Source organism: Mustela erminea, chromosome 7, assembly GCF_009829155.1.
Source record: "Mustela erminea isolate mMusErm1 chromosome 7, mMusErm1.Pri, whole genome shotgun sequence".
NCBI classification, from domain to species: Eukaryota; Metazoa; Chordata; class Mammalia; order Carnivora; family Mustelidae; genus Mustela; species Mustela erminea.
The window spans coordinates 80,237,142-80,250,794 of record NC_045620.1 but is presented as its reverse complement, the minus strand read 5'-3'; the positions used below and the strand labels follow the sequence as shown (position 1 = coordinate 80,250,794).

Here is a 13,653-nt window from a genome sequence, read left to right as displayed (position 1 = left end):
GGTGGAGATAACCACTGGCCTTGGGGTGGGGGCGGGGTATGTAGCCCGGAGGAAATTTTTTGATTGAGCCTGATGATTTATGAGTCACTGTACGCTCGGCTCAGCAGGGTGAGGTCATGGCACACACAGCCGAAGCTCAGGTCTGCTTGACCAAGATGGGGTTGTTTTTCACGTGAGGGATGCTCCAGGCCTGTGGAGGGAAACCTGGGCTGTGTGTACCACATTCTCTTCCTTCCCATGTTATTGTGGTAAAAGGGATATGACAGCTGGGTTCTGGTGGATACGGGTAGGATTGGTTCATCTGGTTGTGCTGTGACTTTCAGAGGCCCAGCTTATTTTTTCTGCACCCAATTTCCCAAAGATCCTTCTGCCTTGCAAAAAAGCCATTGGATGGGGTGCCTGGGTGGCTCAGTGGGTTAAGCCTCTGCCTTCTCTCTGCTCAGCAGGGAGCCTGCTTCCCCCTCTCTCTCTGCCTGCCTCTCTGCCTACTTGTGATCTCTCTCTCTCTCTCTCTCTCTGTCAAATAAATAAAATCTTTAAAAAAAAAATCTATTGGATGATTTGTTCTGAGGATCACAGGTTGAGCTCCCCAGGAAGCAGGCTTTGTGAGACTGATGTGCCCAAATCTTACCGGGGAGGGCTCTCAAGATCAGCACCCGCGGGGAGGGAAGGAAGCAGCATGGACATGGGGAAAGTTGAACTTGGATGCCGTCACAAAGGCTTCAGCTAATACTGCAAGAGCTCTGAAGCTGGGATGGCCTTTCTTTTTTATTATTATTATTTTTCCTTTTGCATCTGGTTTATTTCACTTAACAAAAGGTTTTCAAGGTTCGTCCATGTTGTGGTGTGTATCAAACTTCCATTCCTTTTTAAGGCTGAATAACATTCCATTGTGTATGTATAGCCCACATTTTAAAAAGTTCTTAACATACAGTATTAATTTCAGATGTACAATATAATGGTTCAACAATTCTGAACAGTGCACAGTGCTCATCATGATAAGTATACTCTTTTTTTGGTGGGGGAGAGTAGGGGCAGAGAGAGAGAATCTTAAGCAGCCTCCACACCCAGCGCTGAGCCCTGTGAGGGGCTTGATCTCACAACCCTGAGATTAGAACTGAGCCAAAATCAGGAGTTAGAGGCTTAACCAACTGAGCCACCTAGGCACCTGATAAGGGTACTCTTAAATCTGCTTATTTCACTCATTCCCCCCACCCACCTACCTTGGCAACCACCACGTCTCTGGTTTTTGTCTCCTTTTTCCTTTTGTTTCTTAGATTCCACATATGAGTAAAATCATATGGTATTTGTTTTTTACTTATTTCACTTAGCATAATACTCTCTAGGTCCACCCATGTTGTCCCAAATGGCAAGATTTCACTTTTTTTTTTTTTTAAAGATTATTTATTTATTTATTTGACAGAGAGAAATCACAAGTACACTGAGAGGCAGGCAGAGAGAGAGAGAAGGAAGCAGGCTCCCTGCTGAGCAGAGAGCCCGATGCGGGACTCGATCCCAGGACCCTGAGATCATGGCCTGAGCCGAAGGCAGCGGCTTAACCCACTGAGCCACCCAGGCGCCCCTTCACTTTTTTTTTTAATGTCTGAATAATATCCTATTCTATTCTCTCTTTCTTTCTTTCTCTCTCTCTCTCTCTCTCTCTATATATATATATATATGTGTGTATGTATATATATCAATCACATCTTTATTCTTCTACCAACAGGTACTTGGGTTGCTCCCCATATCTTGGCTATTATAAATCATGCTGCAATAAACATACAGGTGTATATATTTCTTTTTAGTTTTAGTTGACTTTAGATAAATACCCAGTAGTGGAATTACTTGATCATATGGGACAGCCCCCCGCTTTTTAAAAAAAAATTATTTATTTATTTGACAGAGAGAGATCACAAGTAGGCAGAGATGCAGGCTCCCTGCCAAGCAGAGAGCCCAATGTGGGGCTTGATCCCAGGACCCTGAGATCATGACCTGAGCCAAAGGCAGAGGCTTAACCCACTGAGCCACTCAGGTGCCCCTGGAATGGCCCTTTAAAAATGGCACTCAAGGCAGCCTGTAACCCCTACACTGACCACTGGGTACAGGCTGAGCTGGAAAGGGGAAGTGGTCTTGGGTGAGGCGGTCTCTTTAGGTCACGGCGAGCCCCAAGGGTGCAGCTGTGGGCTGCTGGTTGCCAGCATTCCCAGCAGCTGTGGTAAGGCATGCCGCATCCTGACAGGAAAGCCAGGCGACCTACTTCAGCATCCACCACACTGACGTGCACCGTAGACCTTCTGCCTTGTCCACCTGCTCAGATCCTTGCCTTTCTCCAAGATCTGCAGAATATATTATTTAAGGCTATAGATTTTGAAGCCTGGCCGACTCCTGTTCAAATCCTATTTCTGCCATTCGTTGGACAATATTTTTAGAGTGTATTTCCCATGCTGCTCAAGGTACCTAGGGTACAAAAGTGATAACATCCCGGCTTCTGGAATTTCTATTCTATGGGTGTCAGGGAGACATAACTTAAAAGTTTATGTATCAAATGTGTGATATTTATAGTTATGTATACTGTGATATATATTATACATAATTATTAGGGATATGGAAAAAATTGAGTGTGGGAGGTACGGGAATGGTTGGAGGGCTGCTTTATGTGGAGGTCAGGGGAAGGCTTCCTTGAGGAGGTAGGTGGCCCTCGAGCAGAGACCTTTAGAGGGGAAGGTGTGGCTGCGCAGAGATCAGGGGAGTGTGGCTTTTAGGCACAGGAGCTGCTGTGCAAAGGCCCGGGGATAAATAGGGTGCTGGGAGTGTTCAGGTGGGGTGGTGTGGGGGAGAAGTAGGGAGGAGATGTCTGAGGAAGGGGGGCAGGAGTAGGAGATAAAAATCAGACACGTTTATAGGAAATATCACAGTAGGCGCATTTATGACAGAAAACAGGGAAAGGAGAGACTGAGGAGTACGGGTGCTAGAATAAAGAGTTTTCTTTGAAAGGACGAGAGTGCTTCAAAATTCACTGAGAGGATGGCTGCACAGCTCTGTGGACAGGCCACAAGCCACTCAACTGTACATATTACATAAATTGTATATATGTGTTATTAAATCTGAAAAAGCTATTATAATGATCAGAACAGCAACTGACAGGAGGTGAGATCGTGCAGGGCCCATGGGCCCTCGGGCAGATGGCTGCTTTTCTTCAGATGGGGAGCACTACTGGGAGGTTTTAAGCAGAAGGGTGAAGGGGTTGGATTTACATTTGGAAGGATCCCCCTGCACTGTGTTGAGAAGAGGCTGAAGGGCACAGGTGTGGAAGCAGGGAGACAGGCAGGGGCTTTACTAATCCAGGTGGGTGGGGCTGCAGGAAGGAGGGGGTGGTCACAGTTAGACACCCTGCGGTGATGGGACCCATAGGTGCTGACGGGCTGGAGTGTGGGTGTGTGAAAGAGGAGTCGGCGTTTTAGTCCTGACAGAGGGAAGTCACTCACTGTTCATCAGGATGAAGACAACTGGGAGTGGGGGGGCAACACATTTTTGGGAGGAATCAGGAGTTTGTGACCATGTTGACAATTAAGAAGTCCAGTAGAGATGCTGCCTAGGCAGTCTGGGAATTGTTTCTAGAGCTCAGCGTAGGCACGGTCTGGGCTTGAGAGGAAATCTCAGGGTCGTCAGCACAACCATGGAACCTAGACTTGAGACTGGTTGAGAGTCTAGGGAGGAGTGAGGGCACAAGTCATGGACAAGTGTCTGAACTTTTGAGCCTTAGTTTCCCAAACTGCAGAAGGTCTACCCTGGTCTATGGTCGCTATCGTGCTGAGTGGAGAGTGGCAGCCTCCCACTGCCTCTTTGACCTTACAGTTCCTCTGGCAGACTCACTGTCTGCTCAGGGTCTTCAGCCTTATAATTTAACTGCTTTAAGCAGTTCAGAGCTGAGTGCGGACTGTGAATCAGCAGCTCTGCTAAGAACATCAGTGACTTCAAGATCCTGGCTCATGCTTTCTACCCTCCAAGGACGGACTTTCCAGTGGAGAAAACTGAAAACCCCATCAACCGAAGGTTAATGTCTGCTGAACCATAGGGCTGTACCAGGTGCAGCGCCGGGCTGGGGGTAGGGAGGGGTTGATTCGGACTGGAGATATTTGTGAGGACCTCACTAAGGAAGCAGAACGTGAGCTGGAGCTTGAGAGCTTAAAAGCAATGCACTGGGAGAAATAAAAGGGCTATGTTGGGGGATAAACCGGGAGGAATGGAGAGCGATCCAGGCAGACATGGAAGAGCAGAACCCTAGGTGTGCTTAGTGGGGGAAGCATGGCATTCAGGGGGACAGGGTGGCAGGAGCTTAGGCTGGCTTGAATTGGGTGGGGGTAGCTGGCAGAGGACATTCCCTGCACTCCTGGGTACATCCTGAGTCATCCAGTTACCTAGAACCGCTCCCCTCTGAACCCAAGCCTGGGGCCTTTTGGTTTTCTCACTCTTTACTCTGTCAGTCAGCTCATCGACTTCCTTGAGACCACCATCTTCTGCCCGTCTAACCATGACCTTCCGACCAACTCTTGCCTCCCGCCCACCCCCGGCTCCTGTGGTTCCCTCACTGCAGTCCAGCTCTTGCTGGCATCGGCAACTCATTTGCCTTTGGCTTTCTGCTCTGTCTTCTTATAAACTCCCCATCCTGGCGTCTTCGACAACCTCTCTCTCTGCTCTTTCAGAGCGAGGAGGTAGCTGGACAGCAGCTCCTTAACTGCCTATCGCAGTAGCTTCAACTCTGCGGTCCCCAGTCCCAGATGGGTTTTTAAGCGTAGTGGTCCATTCTCGCACGCGTCATTAGCCAGCTAAGTTTTCCCATCTTCCATGGCGGCCACACCAAACCTTTGTTCCTCTGTCAGCTTGTTCTCGGCACAGAACACGGAAAGGTTTTCGGGTTCATGCTCCCTCAGACGTTTGTCGTCCCTACACACCAGCTGATCTCCTTCTTCTTCGTTATCTTCTGCTGCACTCAACACACAGTGGCTCAAAGCAACATTTACTATCTTATGGTTTGTGGACTCTGGCTGTGGTTTAGTTGGCTGCCTCTCCTTCAGGGTCTCGTAAGACTGCAATCAAGTGATTGGCTGGGGCTCTAGTCGCCTTGAAGCTTGCCCGGGCGGAAGGAGCATCTTCTGAGGTCACCGCCGTGGGCGTCTCCAGAGGACTGCCTGACAGGTTGGCAGCTGATCACCCCCTGGGCGGGGGTGGGGGGTGACATGATCCGAGGGAGAGTGAGATGAGAGGGCACAAGACAGAGGCCACAGTCTTTTTGTAGCCTGATATCGTAAGTGGCAATCCGTCCCCTCCATGGCATTCCATGTGTTAGAAGTGAGTCAACCAGTCCAGCCCCTATTACAGGGGAGGGGATGACACGAGGGCACGCGTACCAGGAGGCCGAGGTCACCAAGAAACAGCCTCCAAAACGGCCTACCACGACGTTCCCCGCTCCTTCCCACGTTCCTCCCTCCTGCCTGAGCTCGTTCTCCGTTCTCCGTGTGTGCAAACACTCCCGTCCTCTCCATCGGGCTCTGCCGTGCTTCCGTCGGCTCCCTCCCCTTAACAAGAGAGCAGGTTCAGAAAGCTCCCAAGTTAAAAATAAGCCTTTCCTCCACCTTCATCTGTGACTCCTAATCTCTCCTCCTTCTGCTGCTCTTCTTGAGAACGTGACCTTTCTTCCCTGCATTGACTTCCACCTCCACAGCCCTCTCTGCTAAGGTCATCCTAAATGCCACATCACAGGCCTACGTTTCCATCCTTTTCTTCGCTGACCTCCACAGTATTTCATGCTGGTCATTCTCTTTTTCAGGGGCTCCGGCCTTGCCAACTGCTCATTCTTTCTTCACGGACCGCCAAGTCTGAGATTGTCCGGGCTTTATCCACACCCCTTGACTTCACTCCGGAATTCCCATGCTGAGCCCTCTCAGCACCTCCGTATTCCGAAGCCGACTGTTGGAGCCATGAATCCTGGTCGTCTGACCCCGAGGTGAAGGAAGCACACTTCTGGGCATTGTGTGACTCAGCTTCAGCCTGCACGGAGCCCCCCTTCTACTGAGCTGGCAAGAAAGTAAACTCAGTAGTTGTGGAATGCCTGCCCTTCCACCCCTGGCCTCCTAGGAGGTCCCTCTAGGCAGAAACTTGCTCTTTGGTTCTGGCAGATCAGTGCTGAGATGTTCCCTGGTCCTGCCACATGGTCCCTTCAGGTCCAGTGCCCTTGCAGCTTGGAACAGAGGGATCTTTGGCCAAGGAGGTGCTCCTGGACCCGGGGTTCAGCCTTCCTAACGGCACTGATCGATCGCCCTCTCTGGAGACTTGACACAGAGTAGCATCCAGACCCCAGCCTTCGGGGACCTGATATTTCCCCTCTTCTCAGGCCCAGCCCCAGGGTCCATTTTCTGATCCCTTCTCAGGAAACTGGCATAGCCACCCCAGGACACCAAGCACAGACAACCAGCCTGCAAAAATGTGTCAGGAAAGGGAGCCCTAGAGACCCGACCGCCTGTTTGGAATGCAGGCGATGGAAAAGGACAGCAAACCAAACCTACATTAATATCGCTGAGAGCTTGAAAGTGGTTTCAACAAGTAACACTCTCTCCCCTGTGAGTCTGTAGAAGACGGATGGAGATCAAAACACTCACTTTATTCCAAATAAAGGTGATCAGAGGCCGTGGGTTTGGGTTTGCTCCAAGGCACTCTCTCTCCAGACCAAGCCACTGCAGGCCCAGGGAAGCCCCTCAGTGAGCACGGCCAGACCGGCCAGACTGATCAAGAGGGCTTGAGCCCTGGGGAGCCAGGCGGTGCTCTGTTCCTTCCCCGTGTTGACTGAGCACATGAGCCGCCCCCTCCTTGTTTCTGTAGTTGGAGAACCCCTCTCACGAGGCCAGCTGCCCCCTAACAAATATTTCTGAACACAACCCTGCCATACCGTGAAATCTGGACATCCAGACAAGGCCTCCCTCCTGGACTCCAGGCCAGTATTTCTCACCATCCACTCTTCTGGTCCACTGTACCCTCCCAGGACCCATCTCCCTGCCTCTCCCATCCCCAGGTTGGGGGGGGGGTGTTCTGCCCCCATCTCCAGCTTCTTCTACCTTTTCCTGAAAATGCACCCAATACTCCCTTCACACACCCTTACAGCAACAGCTGATCTTCAGAACCTTCGTCCTTTGCACTTGAGGTTTTCTCCTGCTGCCCTCCCACCGCCCCCAGCTTGCTGCCTGCCTGGACAACCCCTAACTGTCCTGCAACATTCATCCCCAAGGTCCTTCTTCCTGACCCCACCTGTGCTCCCACAGCACAGTGTAACCAAGACCTCAGCCAGCTTCCCTGCTAGTCTGCAGTGTCCTTCCACATAGGGACAAGTTTAATTCTTGTGTGTGTCCTAGATGCCTAGTTCGATGCCTAGTGAATATCAGAGTCTCTGTAAATATTGAGAAGTGAGCGGACTCCTGGCTGCTGTCTCCCACTGGCCCCATCAGTTGAGCCTTGTCAAACCAATGTCCTCCTGTCTTCCTTCCTTCCCCCGTTCCCCATCCCCTTCACCTGGTGACCTTGTTGCAGCTAATGGGCTCAGAGCTCACAGGGAATTTAGTGGTGCTTTCCCTCTGGTGTGCTTAGCGGGAGGCAGGCCCAGCGGGTGTCTTGTCTCTGCAGACAGTGAGTGGGCCTCGCTGGAGGAGCTGCAGCTTGGTGCAACCTCAGGGCCTCCTGCAAATCAGACTCACTCGCCTTCACTTCCTGTGCTCAAGGAGATGAGATACAGCCTAATCAACGACGATTGTTTCTTCTTGTCTTCATGTTTGAAACTACCAAGTACCAGTTGCCATCCTAGTGGGTGGCTTTCAGAAATCCCCTCTTTTCTGGTGTTTGGCTTCTTGTGAGTTTCAAGAAACCAATCTATTTGGAAAGAACCTGCACTTAGAAGTTCTTTGAATTGCTGAGAAGCCCGGGCAGGAAGTGACTTGGGATCCGGCTTAGACGGGCTGGCCTCACTCTCTCCCCTAGGGAGGTGGGAGTAATAAGGAGGGTTAGGGGCATCTGGGGTTGTGTGTGACTTTAGAGCCCTGCTGTGGCCGGCTTTACAGCTGCAGTCCGATCTGAAGTCAGAGGAAGGTTGTTGAGGCCTTCCTCAATAGGGCTGGACACAGGGCAAGTGCCCCCTCTCTGCTGGGCACTCTGGGCCCTGGGCTGGCAGGGACGGCCTTAATGGGCTCTCCTCTCAGCCTGACCTGTGCCCACCCGGAAGCAGACTAAAGGTCACGCGTGTAAAACTCCATCAGAATTAAATGCGTCTTACACACTTTCTCCGAATAAAACGGCTGTTGTGAGAAATATTTTTGGAGATGGGCTTGGTGGCCCAGCAGGGACCACTTACCCCACATCATTGCATGGGAGGGAGAGATCTAGTACCTTCGTTGGCTGGGGAGACCAGCAGTGGCTTTCTTCCTGGATTCTTCTGATGTGTTTTTAGGAGAAGAGGGTGCCCACTGGGGGACCAGGCACCATGCATAGTGGCTTGTTGTGTTATTCTGCGTAACCCTCCTCATGCTTCACAGGTTTTTGTTTGTGTTACTCAACTCCTCTATGTGCCAGGAGCATCTGGTTTGTCTCTCTCAGTCCATTTAGGAACTCTTTGAGGTAAGTTCTATTATAATCCCCATTTTTTCAAAAGAGAGAATAGGCCCAGAGAAATGAAGTGATTTTTCACAGCTTCTCACACTTATGTCAGTGAGAGCTGGATTCTGAGCCGAGCTGTCTGACCACAGAGTCTCCTAACCGCTTCCCTCTACTTCATCTCCTGTGAAGTAGGTACTGATATTCCCACCTCACCCATGAGTAACCTGGAACCCAAAGAGTTTTAGCAACTTGCCCAAGGTCCCACACGCAGTCGGAGGCAGAGCAGAAGTCTGTTCCAAAGCCCACAACGTTCTCTTACTGCATGCAGGTTAGAAGGTCACCAAGTTCTGTCCGTCTTCCTTTTAAAAAAAAGAAGAAAGTCCTCCTTCTCTTTCTTCCCCATTCCTGATTTCTGCTCCCCAGAGGGAGCTGTTTGCAACTTTTTAAGACTTTTCTCCTGTTATTTCTAAATCCTATGCCTACGGTATTCTAGACTTTTCAGTTTTAGGAATTACCTACTTACTACCGCCAAAGGTGAGGATGTCACCGTCTTCTACCCCCTCCTCCCTACCTCACCCCGCTTCTCAGTGTCGATAGAACTGGGGGCTAGTTCAGTGTTCTCTGTTGATACTATTAGGACTATGAATATTCACAACAGAGCCATGTGATATAGTCCAGTCACATTTCATTTTCATTTAGCTTTTTCATTTCCCTGAAACTAATGTGTCATTTTAAAAAGTTTACTTGATTGTTCTCCACCTCTCAGAGCAATGTTCGCCTCCTCTATGTATGAGCCTATCAGATAAACCTTCATTTTCATTTTTTTCTTTTCTTACTGATAGTTCTCCTGGATCCCTTTTCTTTCTGCTCCAACCTAGACTGATGGCTTAGGAAGGCTACACGGATGTTATTCTGGGAGAACGTGTCCATCTCTCCCATTGTAGAGCCTTGCCAGTCTGCTGGAATACATTCATGTTGCAGCTTCCCTGTGAGGTTTGAAGGGCAAGTGTCTCAGATGGGTGAATACAAACAAAGCAGGGTTGAGTGTCACTTATACCGATGGAAGTGGCTGAGCGGGGCTAGAACTGGGCTTTCCTGCCTTGGCTGTGGGCTCCCTGCAGCCTGGCACAGATGACCATTGTTGCTGCTGGCCAGGCAAACCTCAAAAGTTCCAGACTTGGGGTGCCTGGGGGGGCTCAGTCGGGTAAGTGTCCAACTCTTGGTTTCAGCTCAGGTCGTGATGTCAGTGTCTGGGGATGATCGAGCCCCAACTCAGGCTCTCTGCTCTGCAAGGAGGCGGAGAGTTGATCCATACCTCCACCTAACTTCTTCCGTAAGCGAGAGATAAAGTTGAACACTAGTCTCTGAGTCATGCTTCCTGAGTCTGCCAATTAAGAGTTATGCAATTTGGAGCTAGCTGCGTAATCTCTCAAAGCCTCAATGTCCTCATTTGTAAAATAACGAACAGTGCTACCTCATAGGATCACCGCAAAGATTAAACTCCATTAATTTTTTTTTAAAGATTTTATTTTTATTTATTTGACAGACAAAGATCACAAGTAGGCAGAAAGGCAGGCAGAGAGAGAAGGGAAGCAGGCTCCCTGCTGAGCAGAGAGCCTGATGCAGGGCTCAATCTCCATAACCTGAGGGGAAGGCAGAGACTTTAACCTGCTGAGCCACCCAGGCGCCCCAAACTCCATTAATATTTTAAAAGGCATATCCTAAATACTTACAAAATGTACAACACTCTCATTATAATGGTTTGGAATTTCTCAGGAGATAGTAATGCTTTTACTATTTAATCCCCAGTCTCTTATATCCTTGATTTCCTGGTCTGTGTTGGGATATTATATGACAGCTGTGTACAATAGAATGTTTTGGTTTTTTTTTTTTTTTTTTTCCTGCCGAAGGGGTATTTATTTTTACTGAAGTATAGTTCGACACACGATGTTACATTAGTTTCGGGTGTACAAGATAGTAATCGGACAAGTCTGTATGTTACACTACACAACATGTACAGCTACCCTCTGTCACCACTCATCACTCCCTTACATTAACTATACTCCTTATGTTATACTTTTGATCTCTGTGACTTACTCATTTCATAACCGGAAGCCTGGACCTCCCACTCCCCTTCACCCACTTTTGCCCACTCCCACCCCTTCCCCTCTCACAACTACCAGTTCTCTGTAGTTATGGTTTCTTTCTTCTTTTCTGTTTTTTTTTTTTCTAAGATTCCACGTATAAGTGAAATCATGCGGTATTTGCCTCTCTCTGCCTGAGTTATTTTGTTTAACATAATACCCTCTAGATTCCGTCCATGTTGTATGAATGGCAAGATTTCATTATTTTTTATGGCTGAGTAATATTCCATTATCTATATCTGTGTGTGTATGTGTAATTTCACATCTTCTTCTTCCATCTATCAGTGGACACTTGGGTTGTTTCCAGAGTGGTTTATTGTAAATAATGCTACAGTAAACATAGGGGTGCATATACTGAACTGGTGTTTTCATTTTCTTTGGATAAATGTCCAGTAGTGCAATTACTAGGTAGTTCTCTTGGTATGTGGTATATATAGTACAATATATATGGTAGTTCCATTTTATGTTTTTGAGGAATCTCCAACTGTTCTCTTCAGTGGCTGCACCAGTTTGCATTCCCACCAAGAGTACACAAGTGTTCCTTTCTCTGCCCACATCCTTGTCAACATTTGTTTCTTGTGTTTTTTGGTTTAGCCATTCTGATAGGTATGAAGTGACATCTCATGGTAGTTTTGATTTGCAATTCTCTGATGATGAGTGATGCTGAGCATCTTTTCAAGTATCTGTGAAGTCTGTATGTCTTCTTTGGGAAAATGCCTCTTTGGGTGCTCTGCCCATTTTTAAATTGAATCAGTTTAGTTTTTTGTTTTTTTTTTTTAAATACTTTATTTGACAGAGAGAGAGAGAGAGAGAGAACACAGCCAGAGGGAGAAGCCGACAGAGGAAGAGGGAGAAGCAGGCTCCCCACTGAGCAAGGGAGCCCACGTGGGGCTTGATCCTAGGACCCTGGGCCCATGACCTGAGCCCAAGGCAGACGCCTAATGACTGAGCCACTCAGGAGCCCTGAATTAGTACCCCCCCCCCACTTTGGTATTAAGTTGTTTAAGTTTTTTATATATTTTGGATATTAACCCCTTATCGGGTGTATCATTTGCAAGTAACTTCTCACATTTCATAGGCTGCCTTTTTGTTTCGTTGATGGTTTCCTGTGTAAAGACTTTAGTTTGGTGTGGTCCCCTTACTTTATTTTTGCTTTTTTGTTTTTCTTGCCCAAGGAGACATATCTGAAAAATGTTGCTAAGGCTGACGTCCAAGAGATTTGACTGCTGACTGTCTGTTTTCTTCTGGATTTATGGCTTCAGGTCTAATATTTAGATTTTTTTTTTTTTTTAAAGATTTTACTTATTTGACAGATCACAAGTTGGCAGAGAGGCAGGCAGAGAGAGAGGGAAGCAGGCTCCCCACTGAGCAGAGAGCCTGATGCAGGGCTTGATCCCAGAACCCTGGGATCATGACCGGAGCCGAAGGCAGAGGCTCTAACCCACTGAGCCACCCAGGCGCCCCTCACATTTAGACTTTTAATCCATTTTGAGTTTATTTTTGTGTATGGTGTAAGAAAGTGGTTCAGATTCAATTTTTTGGTATGTAGCTGTCCAGTTTTCCCAGCATCATATAACAGAACTTTTAAAACTGGTAACTTATACACCTTACTTGAGTGACTCTTGGTTTATAAGGTATGTTTATCCTTCATTTTACCCCAGTCCACCCTCCAGGGACTGAAGGCAGTCCTTGGCCAGGTGAGGTCAACTGACCAATACTAAAGTAAATACCAACCAGATGTCTCAATTCTTACTCTGAGTTTTAACTTCTATATTTTTTTCTTTATTATCAATTTGATATAAAGATTTTTGGGGGAGGGTAAGATTTTTTCCTTGGGAGAAATGAGTATCTGTACTTCACCTACTTCTCTCATATGACTTATGCCGTCCTTTCAGTACTATTTTGCTAGAACAGTTTGCATCCTGTACGGATAGACTGAATAAAGAAAGTTGATACAAGTTTGAAATAAACTTCTGGGGGTGCCTGGGTGGTTCAGTTGTTAAGCGTCTGCCTTCAGCTCAGGTCATGATCCCAGGGTCCTGGGATCAAGCCCCAGTGTTAGGCTCTTTGTGCAGCGGGAATCCTGCTTCTCCCCCTCTCACCAACATCCGCCCCCTTTGTTCCCTCTCTCACTATCTCTCTGTCAAATAAATAAATAAAATCTTAAAAAAAAAAAAAAAAGAAAGAAATGACTGTTTGGAGAGAGAACACCTTATGCAATATATTTCAAACCGTAGATCTTGACTCAGGATAGGTCATGAATCTTTAGTGAAATCACCATTAGCACTTCAAAATAACCGTGCTACACTTGGTAAGGAAAGCATTTTTGTGTGTGAAATTTAATTATAAATGTGCATACACACATATCAAAATTATATATACATATATATACACATTGATGTATATATGTATACATGTGCTGGCTTGCAATATAAAATGTTATTTCTTACTAAGTGTTACAGTTGAAATGGTTTGTAAAATGTGTGTTAATGATTTTCACTGAATTTTGTTTGCCTCTGCAACTTAGGTCATCAGGTCTCCTAGATAATCTTAATCAAATTAAAAAACAAAACAAAGCCAACCAAACAGGACCTTGTTCTCTTCTTGAACATCTGAGCAAGCACTACATAAAGATTCTTGGGTAAATGTTACTACTCTCAAACCTACAACCTCTTCAGGGGAAACAACTGAATATGAAAGTTAGAATAACTGAAATATTGAAAGGTGAAAGTAACATGTTAGGATGGTAGAGTGATTTACTCTGGCCAGGTTATCAGAAGGCTTTGTGCAGCCATTAGGCCCCAAAAGTCAGCAGTGGGGAGATGGCAAGTAAGGGTTTAGAAGTATGCTATTTTGGGGACCATATAGTTGGAAA

The 13,653-nt window shown here is 47.3% G+C and overlaps 1 long non-coding RNA gene across 1 annotated transcript in view; it reads left to right on the top strand.

Annotated features, from left to right (window-relative positions):
• Positions 1 to 8,399, top strand: part of LOC116595625 — a 40,956-nt gene extending 32,557 nt beyond the window's left edge. The window contains exons 10-12 of the long non-coding RNA XR_004287779.1: positions 5,076 to 5,196; positions 5,828 to 7,279; positions 7,319 to 8,399. This is a non-coding gene — a long non-coding RNA (uncharacterized LOC116595625). The remainder of the gene's footprint in view (positions 1 to 5,075; positions 5,197 to 5,827; positions 7,280 to 7,318) is intronic.
• The last annotated feature ends 5,254 nt before the right edge of the window (positions 8,400 to 13,653 follow it).